At 48.8% G+C, this 12,500-nt stretch overlaps 1 protein-coding gene across 6 annotated transcripts in view; it reads left to right on the top strand.

Moving 5' to 3' along the window:
• LOC125042979 (ecdysone receptor-like) overlaps nucleotides 1–12,500 on the top strand; it is a 302,029-nt gene that overhangs the window by 254,877 nt on the left and 34,652 nt on the right. The gene's annotated exons all lie outside the window — the stretch shown is intronic.

Genomic DNA, 12,500 nt, shown 5'->3' with positions numbered 1-12,500 from the left:
GCGAGAGAGTGAGAGAGCGAGCGAGCGAGAAATTGAGTGAGTGAGAGAAAATGGGGATTGAACGTAGTGCAAATCGGTTCCAGGTACAGCGAAGAGCCAGAGGAAGTTGAGTTCTTTCTTACGGGCACATGCATATCATGATGTTTTACCCTTCATACCATGTACGGAAATTATTGCTATTTAAGGCCTGAGTATCATTTACAGCGAGCAAAAGTAACGTAGACCCTGATTTGAACATCACTTTCATAATAAGGACTAGCCCTCAGCCAGAGCTTCAGTTCATTCACATGTCCACTCACCTCTGCAACTGTTTTTCCGAAGATTAGCTGTCCAAAAGAGCTTTTTCTACCTCCTCAACAAGGGCAAGTAGTTCTCTTCCTCTCCTTCCTCTTTTTCGTCCCTTCCTTTCTTCTCTCTCTTCTTCCTCCTTCCTCTATCATTCTTTCAGATCCTCCCCCATCCCCCCTCCTCCTCCTTCCCCCTCCCCCCTCGACCGATGAATGGTGGGGTTGGGTCATCGGCCGCGGCGGCGAAGGAAAGTGAAATAGACAACGTCATGGCGACTGGGCTGGATCCTTGCGGGACATCTGTGACGATGCCCTCCTATGCGCGGCGTGGGCGGCGTAGGCGGCGTGGGCGGGGATCCGTTTGTAGTGCTTGAGGCTCGGGGTCGGGATGTTTACAGAGCAGGGCGATGGATACCATGTGGGGATGCAGGGATTGTGGCTTCGCGATTGGCGCTCAAATCTGGGGTGGATTCGAAATAGGCAAGCCATGGAGCGTTATTGCGCTGAAGAAATGGAACTGCAGTGTTACGCAGAGAGGAGGGAAAGGGGTGGTAGATGACGATTTAGACGCAGAAATGGAATTAGGAGTGGAGACGGCCTCGTAAGTCTGAATATTGGCAAGATAGCCATCAGCGCGTATATAAGAGAGCGAGAGTGGTAAAGCTATTGCAGATTTCGCCGGTCACGTGAACATCACAAAGCCATTGTTTCAGGGTCGTCACGTGATTGCTGGATGACAAATCTCGGGGGAGAGTGAGGCTGGAGGGGACGTTGCTTGAGAACAATGGCGTCGCTGCAGGAGATCGCCCGCACAAGCCCGAGTACAATTGTATCGTGGAAGCAAGTCCGTTCAAGATCCATTACTCTTGACATTCGGGCGTGCGTTGCGTGTCGGCCGGGAGACTCCTATGAGACCTCCTTGCGGACGAAAGCACGAGGAAGTGGGACAGCACGGTGCAAGAGGACACGGGCAGGTCACACAGAAGCAAAGACACTAGATATCGTGAAAGAACGAGGGACTAGGAGACGTTAGAAGCATAGACATCACGAAGAAATTATAGACTTGCACTCTGCGAAGGAATGAGGGACTTGGACATTTCGAGCGACCGTTGTGCGACTGGAAGTGGACGAGAGGCAGCAGAGGAACTGGAAACCTACAGTGCATTCAAAAAGAAAACACAAACCCGTTTAAGAAAAGAGGGAGAGGCTCGCGTTGGACATGGGGAACTAAAATAGAGAAATTGAACAAAAAAAAGCCTTCAAATGACTGAGAGAAAGAAAAGAACAACAAAACAGAAAGTGAAGCATGAAAGTGAGCACGAGTTTGTGTATGTGTGTTGCCATATGAATCGGTCAGCTGGAGGAAGGGGTCAAGAACCGCGGGTGACGTAAGGGTTACTAGCTATTTTGGCAGCGTCTTACCTTGGCCCTTAATGCATACTTTGTTACGTGCTTACTTCCTGTTAATTACCCTTTGCCGTTGTTTTATGGTTGCCATTTAGTCATATTGTACTTTTTCCCGTTGCCTGAGTTTTATTAATTTGGTGTTGGCGTTAAAGAAAGGAAAAGGAACGACTTAATGTGTGGGAATTGAAAGGAAGAGTGAAGAAGACGGGAGTGTCGTTTAGAGAGAGGAAGAGAGATAGAGAGAAAGAGAGAGAGAAAGAGAGAGAGAGAGAGAGAGAGAGAGAGAGAGAGAGAGAGAGAGAGAGAGAGAGAGAGAGAGAGAGAGAGAGAGAGAGAGAGAGAGAGAGAGAGAGAGAGAGAGAGAGAGAGAGAGAGAGAGAGAGAGCAGAGTAAGAGTGAGAGAAAATTGAAGAATGCTGAAGAGGGAAAGGAGTTTAAAAGATGTTTGCTGGAGACTTGAGGGAGGGAGGAGGAGCAAGCAAAGAGAGGGATAACAAAAGTGAAGGTAGAACAGGAAGGATAGTAGAGAAGGTGGGAAAGAGTAAAATCTGGCGAAGGAATTGGGCAAAGGATGAAGAAGGAAGAGGTAGAAGAAGGGGTGAGGGAGGGAGGGAGGACGAGCAACAGGTGGAGCTGTCCTGGGCGGGGCGGCGAGTCCTCGTGTTGGGGTCAGTGACCGTCGAGGCGAGAACCCGCTCCTTCGCCACCATCTCTCACCATCCTGCACCATCTCTCACCATCATTTAGCCTCTGGCACTGTCATGAGCTCGTGTCATCACTATCTCGGAGCATGATTTCGCTCCGGACTCCAGTCAAGGGGCTCCGTACTTCCGATTCCGTTCGGTCTGTTTACAGCACTGAGCAACCAGTAGTGCCCACGTTTGCTTGTCGTTTAGGAATACACGGCCTTTGTTTATCGTCGTGGGAGCATCGCGTAAGACGAAGACACGCGTCAATAACAATGTATCAGGACAAAATCGGAATCAGGCAACCGTCGCACTCTTCGCCAACGTCACCATCGCCGTTCTCTCAGCAAACACGACCGTCGACAGAACAACTTCTAAAGAGTCACCATGAATAGGAGCTCTACAAAACCACCACATTCACAAGGTCACCATCACAAAGTCACCACCACAAGGTCAGCGTGACGTGCATCATCGTCCCCAACACGATCGTCACGAGCATTATCATGAATATCACGCATGACCTAACTAGCCCCCACCCCCACCTCTGCCTTGCCCCCTCCCTTGCCATCTGCCCTCCACACCCCCTTCTTTTGGATCGTTCTGCACAATTATCTAAGCTTCCGTCAATTGCATACACCGTCATCAAGCGGAGAAGCTCACCATCATTGTCGTCACCATCAGCTCCACGAGGGCGGGACTTGGAGTATTCCGGGAATGTGTGAGGGCGCGATCTTTTTTCTGTCTGGCTGATGGCGCAGATAAACCCCGGCCGGGCTTATGACTCTCTTCTCTCTCTCTCTCTCTCTCTCTCTCTCTCTCTCTCTCTCTCTCTCTCTCTCTCTCTCTCTCTCTCTCTCTCTCTCTCTCTCTCTCTCTCTCTCTCACTCACTCTCACTCTCTCTCTCTTTCTCTCACTCTCTCTTTCTCTCACTCTCTCTTTCTCTCACTCTCTCTTTCTCTCACTCTCTCTTTCTCTCACTCTCCTTTCTCTCACTCTCTCTCTCTCACTCTCACTCTCACTCTCTCTTCTCTCACTCTCTCTCACTTCTCTCTCTCTCACTCTCTCTCTCACTCACTCTCTCTCACTCTCTCTCTCACTCCTCTCTCTCTCTCTCTCTCTCTCTCTCTCTCTCTCTCTCTCTCTCTTTCTCTCTCACTCTTCTCTCTCTCACTCTCTCTCTCTCTCTCTCTCTCTCTCTCTCTCTCTCTCTCTCTCTCTCTCTCTCTCTCTCTCTCTCTCACTCCCTCTTCCCCTCCCCCTCCCTTTTTTCACTCTCTCTCTCTTCTCTCTCTTCTCTCTCTTCTCTCTCTTCTCTCTCTCCTCTTTCTCCTCTCTCTCCTCTCTCTCCTCTCTCTCTCTCTCTCTCTCTCTCTCTCTCTCTCTCTCTCTCTCTCTCTCTCTCTCTCTCTCTCTCTCTCTCTCTCTCTCTCTCTCTCTTCGCTTCTCTCTTCTCTCTCTCTCCTCTCTCTCTCTCTCCTCTCTCTCTCTCTCTTCTCTCTCTCTCTCTTTCCTCTCTCTCTTTTCTCTTTCTCTCTCTCTCTCTTCTCTCTCTTCTCTCTCTTCTCTCTCTTCTCTCTTCTCTTCTCTTCTCTTCTCTCTCTCTTCTCTCTCTCTTCTCTCTCTCTCTCTCTCTCTCTCTCTTTCTTTCTCTCTCTCTCTCTCTCTCTCTCTCTCTCTCTCTCTCTCTCTCTCTCTCTCTCTCTCTCTCTCTCTCTCTCTCTCTCTCTCTCTCTCTCTCTCTCTTCACACACGCACACACACATCCCTTCCCCTTATTTGATCTCGACTGTGTTCCTTCACCAAAGACATGATACGAGCCACCGCCAGACCTGAGCAAGGGAATGGCCGCCGAGCCGAGAGCGCGAGCAGCAGACTCCTCCGAAGGCGCTATGAAGACAGGGCCGTCGCGGAGAGAGATTTCAATACTGAGTGAAATAGTGAGTGTGTGCTACGTATCATGTCTGTATACATGCGTGTTTTCTTGTGTATGCTGTAGTGTCTGTGTATGTGTGGGTGGGTGTGGGTGTACACGCGTGTGTGCGGTCGCGTCTGCATATGCGTGTGCGTGTTTGCGTTTTTATCAAGGAATAAAGTCAGTGGGAGCCTAATCTCATTCAACTGCGCACAAGGACACTCATGTACTTGCGCAAAATATGTAGTATCCATCGGACTTTACTAGAACACATGTATCATGTCCTTCGAGTGAATGTGGCACACTTGCACGGAAAGTGATCACAGGTGTCGTAACATTCCTACTCTCACTATCACTCGAACCACATTCAACCTCACTTTCACTGCCACAGCTTCACCGCTGTAAGCAGTCATATAACCTTGGAAGAAATAGGAAAGCTGCTAGCAGGGAAGACGGCATCAGAAAGGCAAGACTGAATAGGAAAGAATAGGGCGCGCCGAGCCGCAGAGATGACGAAAGTGGAAGTGACACAGTGCCAGGCGGGTTGCGGGGCCAAGGTGGGAGCGCGGGGCCGGCCGGCACTCGCGCTCAAGGGGAGAAAGTGGAGCTGGGCCGGGCCACGGGGCCACCAGAGCCAATGTTACTGTGTCACCGGGGCCCTCCTCGGCCTCACCACACGCAGCCTTCACCACACGCTTTCATCACCACGGCTACGGCTCGCCCGGCGGGAGGGCTTGCATCACCGTCTACGCATACCCGGGCAACGTCGCGTGTGTTCCGTCGAGCCTCTCTCGGCCTGGACGGCATTGCACGTGGCGAGTGGGCTGCGGCGTCACATGGGCGTCACATAGGGGGAAGGACGTATAAGTAACTGTAAAGGGGGAGAGGAACAAGAATAGGAAAAGGACATCCCATAAGAAATAGAAAACAGAGGGAAGGGAATGTTTCAAGATGATCGCTAACTTCTGTGGCACCCACGGGTTGATTAGCATAGAAATTGCGTGTCGTTATTAGAATGTGTTGTGGCCACAATACGGAACACACCCTATATACTGTTATGGTTATGATTTTATGATTTATGAATTTTCGCCGTCTTTATAATTATCTTCACTTTTATTAACAGCATTGTTACTATCAATGGTGATAATAACAATATTACCAACAATAATCGTTATCATGGTTATTATTGTGATTGTCTCTTGCTATGTTATCATTATGATCCCATTTGTAAATAACGTCATATCTCATGTTGGCGTTGTTAGTTATTGATAGTGTTATTGTCGATACTGATAATATTTACAATTATTATCATATTGCCATAGTCATCATAATTATCATCATCATCAAGATGCTGCCACAACTCTTGATATTACAAGCACTGCTATTCCTCCTGCTATTCCTACTGCTATTCCTCCTGCTATTACTACTGGTTTTAGTGACATTAATTATGCTGCGTTTTTTTCTCCTGTTTATGTTATCACTGTTGATCATATTATTAGTAATATTACTGGAGAAGTTGTTGTTATTAATAGTACTTGTGTTAATATTATTGTTATTGATGATATTGTGTCGAGGTATTTATTTGTATCATTATGAGTACATTTATTATTATGATGTCAATGAAATTATTTTCAGTACTATTATTATTATGCAAATTATCATCATTATTATTATTGTTGATATAATCATTATTTAGTTGCATTAGTGTTGATATATCGGATTTTGTTAGTAGGTTTACCTTTATTGTTTGTATTATTTTTGTTTTCTTTAATGTAACCATTATCCACATTTTTGTCGTCATTAATTTTCATAGATTATAGTAGTTATTGCTATTATTATTATCATTATTATTGGTATTATTATTGTTGTCATTATTTTTATATTATTATTATATTTATTGTTATTATTATTATTGTAGTTGTTATTATCATCATCATCATCATCATCATCATCATCATCATCATCATCATCATCATCATCATCATCATCATCATCATCATCATCATCATCATAATCATCATCATCATCATCATCGTCATTATTACTATTACTATTACTTTTATTTATTATTATTATTGTTGTTGTTATTACTATTATTGCTACTATTACTACTGCTGGTATTTTCATTACTACTTTTACTATTGCTACTACTAGTACTACTTCTACTACTACTGCTACTACTACTGCTACTACTACTACTACTACTACTACTACTACTACTACTACTACTACTACTACTACTACTACTACTACTACTACTGCTACCACCACCACTACTACTACTACTGCTGCTGCTGCTGCTTCCACCACCTCAATCACCGCCACAACTGCTTCTCCGTAATCGCCAGCCTGTTGAAAATGGTAAAGAGTGGCTCGGCTTCCTCGAGTGGTGATGCGCGGGCCCGCAGGCGCGAGCGGTTGAATCGGGCGCCGCCATGCTTTCCGGGTCCGGTGCGGCGGCAAGAGGAAGGATGAAAACTTCGGGAGGGCGAGAGGGGGGGAAGGGGCGGGGTCCTTAACCTCGGCCTCGTGAACTTGAGAGTTTTTCCCAGGATTTTATAGTCACTTTTAATGAGATTTGGCATGCGGTGACGTACCTGCCGCGCGCCAGAGGGTTATCATGAGCAGAGTAGCATGAGTTGCTACTAGGGGCTGTTATGCGGCGTGTGTGTGTGCATGCGCGTGCGCACGCGTGCATGATAGGGTGACGACCTGGGTGTTTTGACGGCGGAAGGCCGTGTTGTGACGACCGCCTTGGCGGTGCTCCACTCGGCCGCCGTCTATCACCTCGCTTCTGAATCGGCTGCCTCTGCCGAAGAAACCGCGGCTCCTGGCAAGGTCGCCGCCGTGGAGGAGCCATGAGCGGAGGCGCAGGCGAGCCCCTCTGCCTGCTGCTTGACGATAATGATGCATGACACAGGTGCGAGGTCTGCGTGGCGAAGCAAGCAACATGCGGCGGGCTTGTATTTTGTGAGGCGCGTCGGCGAGGGGGAGGCGGCCATGAGGAACCCAACGTGAGGATATTGCCCTCGACGTTCGTGGTCCCGCCTCACCTGGCACGTATCCCACACGCGGCATTCCTCGCTCGCCGCCCCTACGCCCCCCTCGCGCACGGCCGGATATCCCTCGTGCCTCGGCGTGCGGTAATCACTGGAAAATTGCCATCAATTTTCGTGCTGCACGTGAAAAGCCAGTGCTCGGGTTGGGCTTGCAGGCGAGGCCTTTAAAGCTAGGCTGAGCGGCGCGGGGCTGAGGGCTGGGGCAAGCTCGGAGGGGCGGGGCGCTGACTTGGTCACTGCCGCATTCGGAACTCCAGGAGCACAACTTGAGACAGTTAGCGTGGGCCGAGGAGCCGCAGGGAGCTGCTGCTCGTCCGCCAGCCACATTTGACCTCTGCAAAGTCACGCGCACACAAAACTCCGCCACATTTTTACCACATTCACAATTGGTTCACGGCGTTTGTCTTGAGGCCCTCATGAGAATCCATCGGCGCTGCTCTTAATTTTGACCCTTCCCGCGCGGGTAATTAAGGCTTCGGATTCAATATTAGCGGTTCGCTGAGTGGCACGGGGTGGCGATCGACTTGAATCCTTCCTCTGGGAGTTCATAGAGGTCGGTTTGCCTTGAGAGGAACGGCCCGCGAAAGGCCATCATCCTCCAAGACGTGTTGTTGGTTGAAACGCCACCGAGGCGCTGAGATCACTTTCTTCTTTTGAATTATTATTATTCTTTTCTTTTTTCGCCATCCCGAGCCAAAGCTGCATGCTAACCCCTACTCGCTCCCCTCCCAGCTGTGTTACCAGGCACGTGGTGGCCGCCGCAGCCCAGCCCCTGATGTAGAGCACACGCCGCCCGAAGGTCAGCGCCAGAGAGACCTTGGCGACTGCGCCTTCCCGCGACTTCGGGAATCTATGACGCCAGCGAAAAGGTCCGCGTGCCTTGCTGGTATTCTGAGGGGGCGTTCGGGGCCGGGGCGCTTATAGACTGCATTTCTTTGCGCTTGCACGCTCTAGCAAATGTGAGCATCTGCCCTGAGCTTGCTGTGTATGTCTCTGGAAGAGGGCCCTACTTTCTGAAGGACAAACTCGGTAATTTAGCCCAGTTTCCCGTAGTAAATGGTGTCTCTTCTGTAGGTTTCAATGTCAAATTCCGGTTTGTGCTTGTGCGCATGCATAATGAACGGAAGTGAAGGGCTGTGACATTGAACGCATGGGCATACGCGTGTAACCGTCTGTCATTATATGCTAGTTGGTATGCTGGTGTTTACTTGCCGTGATATATAGCTATATATACCGTGCGTGTGCACATTTACATATGTGCGTTGGGAACACACGTATTCGTACACATAAATATTATGGAGGTGTGATCCTAGCTAACAGTCTGACGCCTCCACCTTTCATTATCACAAGTAATTAGCCGCTGATTGCCACTATTACGTCCACGCGTGCAAGGTCGCTGGTGTGAGGTGGGGGTCGGGACTGGCGGCGGTGTGAAAAGAGGAGGGGTAGGGGCAAGGGAAGGGAAGGAGGGGGGCAGGGGAGGTGAGACGGGGGAAGGGGTAGGGGAGATGAGCAAGGGGGAGGGGCAGAGGAGGCGAGACGGGGTACGGCAATAAACGAAGGGAAATACTTCTGTGTTAAGGTATCACCGTTGTTATGGAAAATACTTATTGGTTATGAATATATTGCTGATTAATAAGGGACGAGTCATTGACGTCCATCTGTGAGTTAACAAAGTATGTTTACACGTCTCTGCACGGCGTGCATTGCACCCTGCCCTGCCGCACCCCCCTGTCATCGCTGGCATAGAAAGGGTGCCAGAGAATAGGGTCGAGTGCATGGTTGAGCGAGCATAGAGCGTGGATGCCCTCCGTGTTAAAGCGAATCCTCGGCACTATTTCGGGATCTGGAAGCCCATTGTGTGAATCCTGTCTCCTTAACTTTTAATTGCTCGTGCGATTTCAATCTAAAGCCCGCAGGTACATCGGACTGGGTGTGCGTAGGTGGCGGGAGAGGGAAAGGGAAAGGGAGAGGAAAGGGAAAGTGAGAGGAAGCGGGAGAGAAAAAGAGAAAGGGAGAGAGGGAGACAGCAAGAGAGAGAGGGAATGGGGAGAGCTTAGAAAATTTACTGTTGGAAGGGAAAGGCAGGGAGAAGAAAGAGAACGAAGGAAGGAGAGAGATATAAACAGACAGATAGACAGAGACTGTTTTGTACTGTCCGACATATTGGCCTGGTAAGATTACAACACTTGTGTTATCCCGGTAGACAAGTGTTCGTTAAGCTAAATATAACTTGTTTTTTTAAAAAGTGAACACGCTCTTATAATAAGGTCGTGTTACAATTCTTACACAAAAAAAATAGTTAACCTCCGTCCTTAAGAGAGAAATAAAAAACATTCGTAAGGAAAACTACGCGGTGTTTACCTTTACACAAGCCTCAGGGCAGAGATATAAGGGAGTCACTGGCCGAAGGCAAAAGGGGGGAGGAGGGGGAGGGTGCGTTAAGAAAAGTTCATCCCCCCTCTATTGGCCTTTCCCCCTCCTCCCCCCATGCCCTCTCCCCTTCTCCCTTCCCGCCCTACGCTCCCCCCCCCCCATCCCCCATCCCCCCATTCACCCTTTTTAAACTCCTTCCTCTGGCCACGATTTTAAGCAGGACCCAATCCCGTGAAGCGAGGGAGTCATTGTGGAAGGGTGAAGAGGCGCTGTGCACGGGGCAGGTGTTCTGGGGCTCGGTGTGTGTGTGACGTTTGTGGCTACTATGAATCAAAATGGAGAGTGATGTTTCTGTTTGTATGTAGGGCGTGTACCATATGTTTGCGCACATCTGCGTGTGTGTGTGTGTGTGTGTGTGTGTGTGTGTGTGTGTTAGTTTGTGTGCGTGTGTGTGTGTTTGTAAAAGGAGGGAGAAAGAGAGAGAGTGGGGGCAGAGATAGGGAGGAGAGAGAGAGAGAGAGAGAGAGAGAGAGAGAGAGAGAGAGAGAGAGAGAGGGGGGGGGGGGGGGGAAACAGTTACAATATATGAAAGACAAGCGACTGGTTAGCGCATCGGCGATCCCCATCATTAATACAGAATACCTTCCTCGCCATTAATCATGTAAAATTAGTACGCTGCAAAGGGATTACATTCACACTTATTAACCGTTCTGCAATATGGACAACCCCCGCTCCAGCACACACACACATAAAAAGAAAAATCAAACAAGGATTTTTAAAGATAAATAGACACAAGGACACGGTAAACAGGTTGTGAATTAGCCCTTCTCGGCGCGCTACAAGTTAAGATGAAGCGCGTCTTGCGTGAACCTCCCCCTTGCCTCCCTTCTCGACCCTGGCGCGACGGAGGCCCAGTTTTTTTTTCTTTCTGGCGCGTAATTGTTTGCTAAGAAGCGCTTAGCTTGTTTGTTGGCGGTCACTTGCGTGGGAGGAGGAGTTGGATGTGTGTGTGTGTGTGTGTGTGTGTGTGTGTGTGTGTGTACGTGTGTGTGCGTGCGTGTGTTTGAGCATGTGTGTGTCTGCGTGTGTGTGTGTGTGTGTGTGTGTGTGTGTGTGTGTGTGTGTGTGTGTGTGTGTGTGTGTGCGTGTGTGTGTGCGTGTGTGTGCGTGCGTGTGTTTGAGCATGTGTGTGTCTGCGTGTGTGTATGTGTGTATGTGTGCGTGTTTGCAGGGAATGAATTTAGGCTGTGTTTCTGTGTATGTCTTTGTTTAAAAAAGAACATATATATGCTCGTGCACTGGGTATATCGCCTACGCTGTGTATATCCTGCCATCTCGTTCAATGAAGTAGTTAACTCCTCAAAGTCCCGACGTGTTCGTGGCGGAAGGCGGAAGGGGACAGGGCGAGAGGGGAGAGCAAGGGGGGGGGAGGGGGGGGATAACATGCCACGGGAGGACATGTAATGAGACGCTCCCACGGTGCTGCCCCCTCCCCTCCCCTGGCGTGCTTGCTTGAGGGCATGATGGCTTTATTATATAACGCCTAAATGTTCTGTTTTTACCGTCATCATCATCATAACCATCACCATCACTATCACCATCATCCTCATAACCATCACCATCATCATAATAACCATCACCATCATCATCATAACCATCATCACCATTATCACCATCATCATCATCATCATCATCATCATAACCATCACTATCACCATCATCATCATCATCATAACCATAACCATCATCATAACCATCACTATCACCATCACCATCATCATCATCATCATCATAACCATCATCACCATCATCATATCATCATCATCATCATCATCTTCCTAACCATTGTTATCAGAATTGTTCGCATCATCAAAAGTAGCATCCTCACTAGTAAGCGGTGTTATCATTATCAGCACTGACCTGGGCGATTGTACATGACAGGTAAAATAAAAAAAATATGTGTATATACACACACACACACACACACACACACACACACACACACACACACACACACACACACACACACATATATATATATATATATATATATATGCCGTGCCACAGAGGATTTTGTCTTCTTAATCCCAGTCAAGATGGCATCAACTACAGCATGCATTTTGCCGTTCCCACTGCACCATTTAGCGAATTCCTTCCACGATTGGCGCGGCCATCCATCTGGCCCTTATTCGTATGCTCGTTGTCCCCTGCGACCTGCTTTGCCATGCCTTGCATTAATGCCATTGCCTTTATGCCCCCGACATAAACCCTTTTCTAAGGTCTTTGGTGTCCCTCCCCTTTCTAGCCATCTCTCTTCTCTTCCTACTTCTCATCTTCCTACTTCTCCCCTTCCTCCCTTCATCCTCATTCTCATCCACCGTCTTGTTCCCCTGCCATTCCTATACCAAGCTCATTCGCAAGTTCCTTGTTGGTAAAATTCCGAGTCATGCTCACACACGAATTAAGTTCACGATCCGGAGGTCTTTCGTGAGTCTCCGTGTGTTGTCCTGATCCGCGGGGGGGGGGGGGGGAGGAGAGGAGGAGAGGGGTTGCCGGATGTCATGAGAAGGAAATTTCTACCGCCTTTTCGGCCTCGCGTGTGGATGCTCCTGCGGATCACCTTCATATGGCTAGATTTCCTGCTTTCGACGACAGAGACCCGCTTGCAAGAGTAGAAATAATCCGCGGGGCGTGCGTGGAGGAAGAGGGAAAAAATTGCGTTTAGCGATGGCTCAACAGGTGCTGAAGTTAGCCTACCTGTTGTGCCTACCT

The sequence above is a fragment of the Penaeus chinensis genome, chromosome 33, assembly GCF_019202785.1.
Source record: "Penaeus chinensis breed Huanghai No. 1 chromosome 33, ASM1920278v2, whole genome shotgun sequence".
Classification (NCBI taxonomy): domain Eukaryota; kingdom Metazoa; phylum Arthropoda; class Malacostraca; order Decapoda; family Penaeidae; genus Penaeus; species Penaeus chinensis.
The sequence above is the reverse complement of the archived record's forward strand: the minus strand, read 5'-3'. Positions and strand labels throughout refer to the sequence as shown.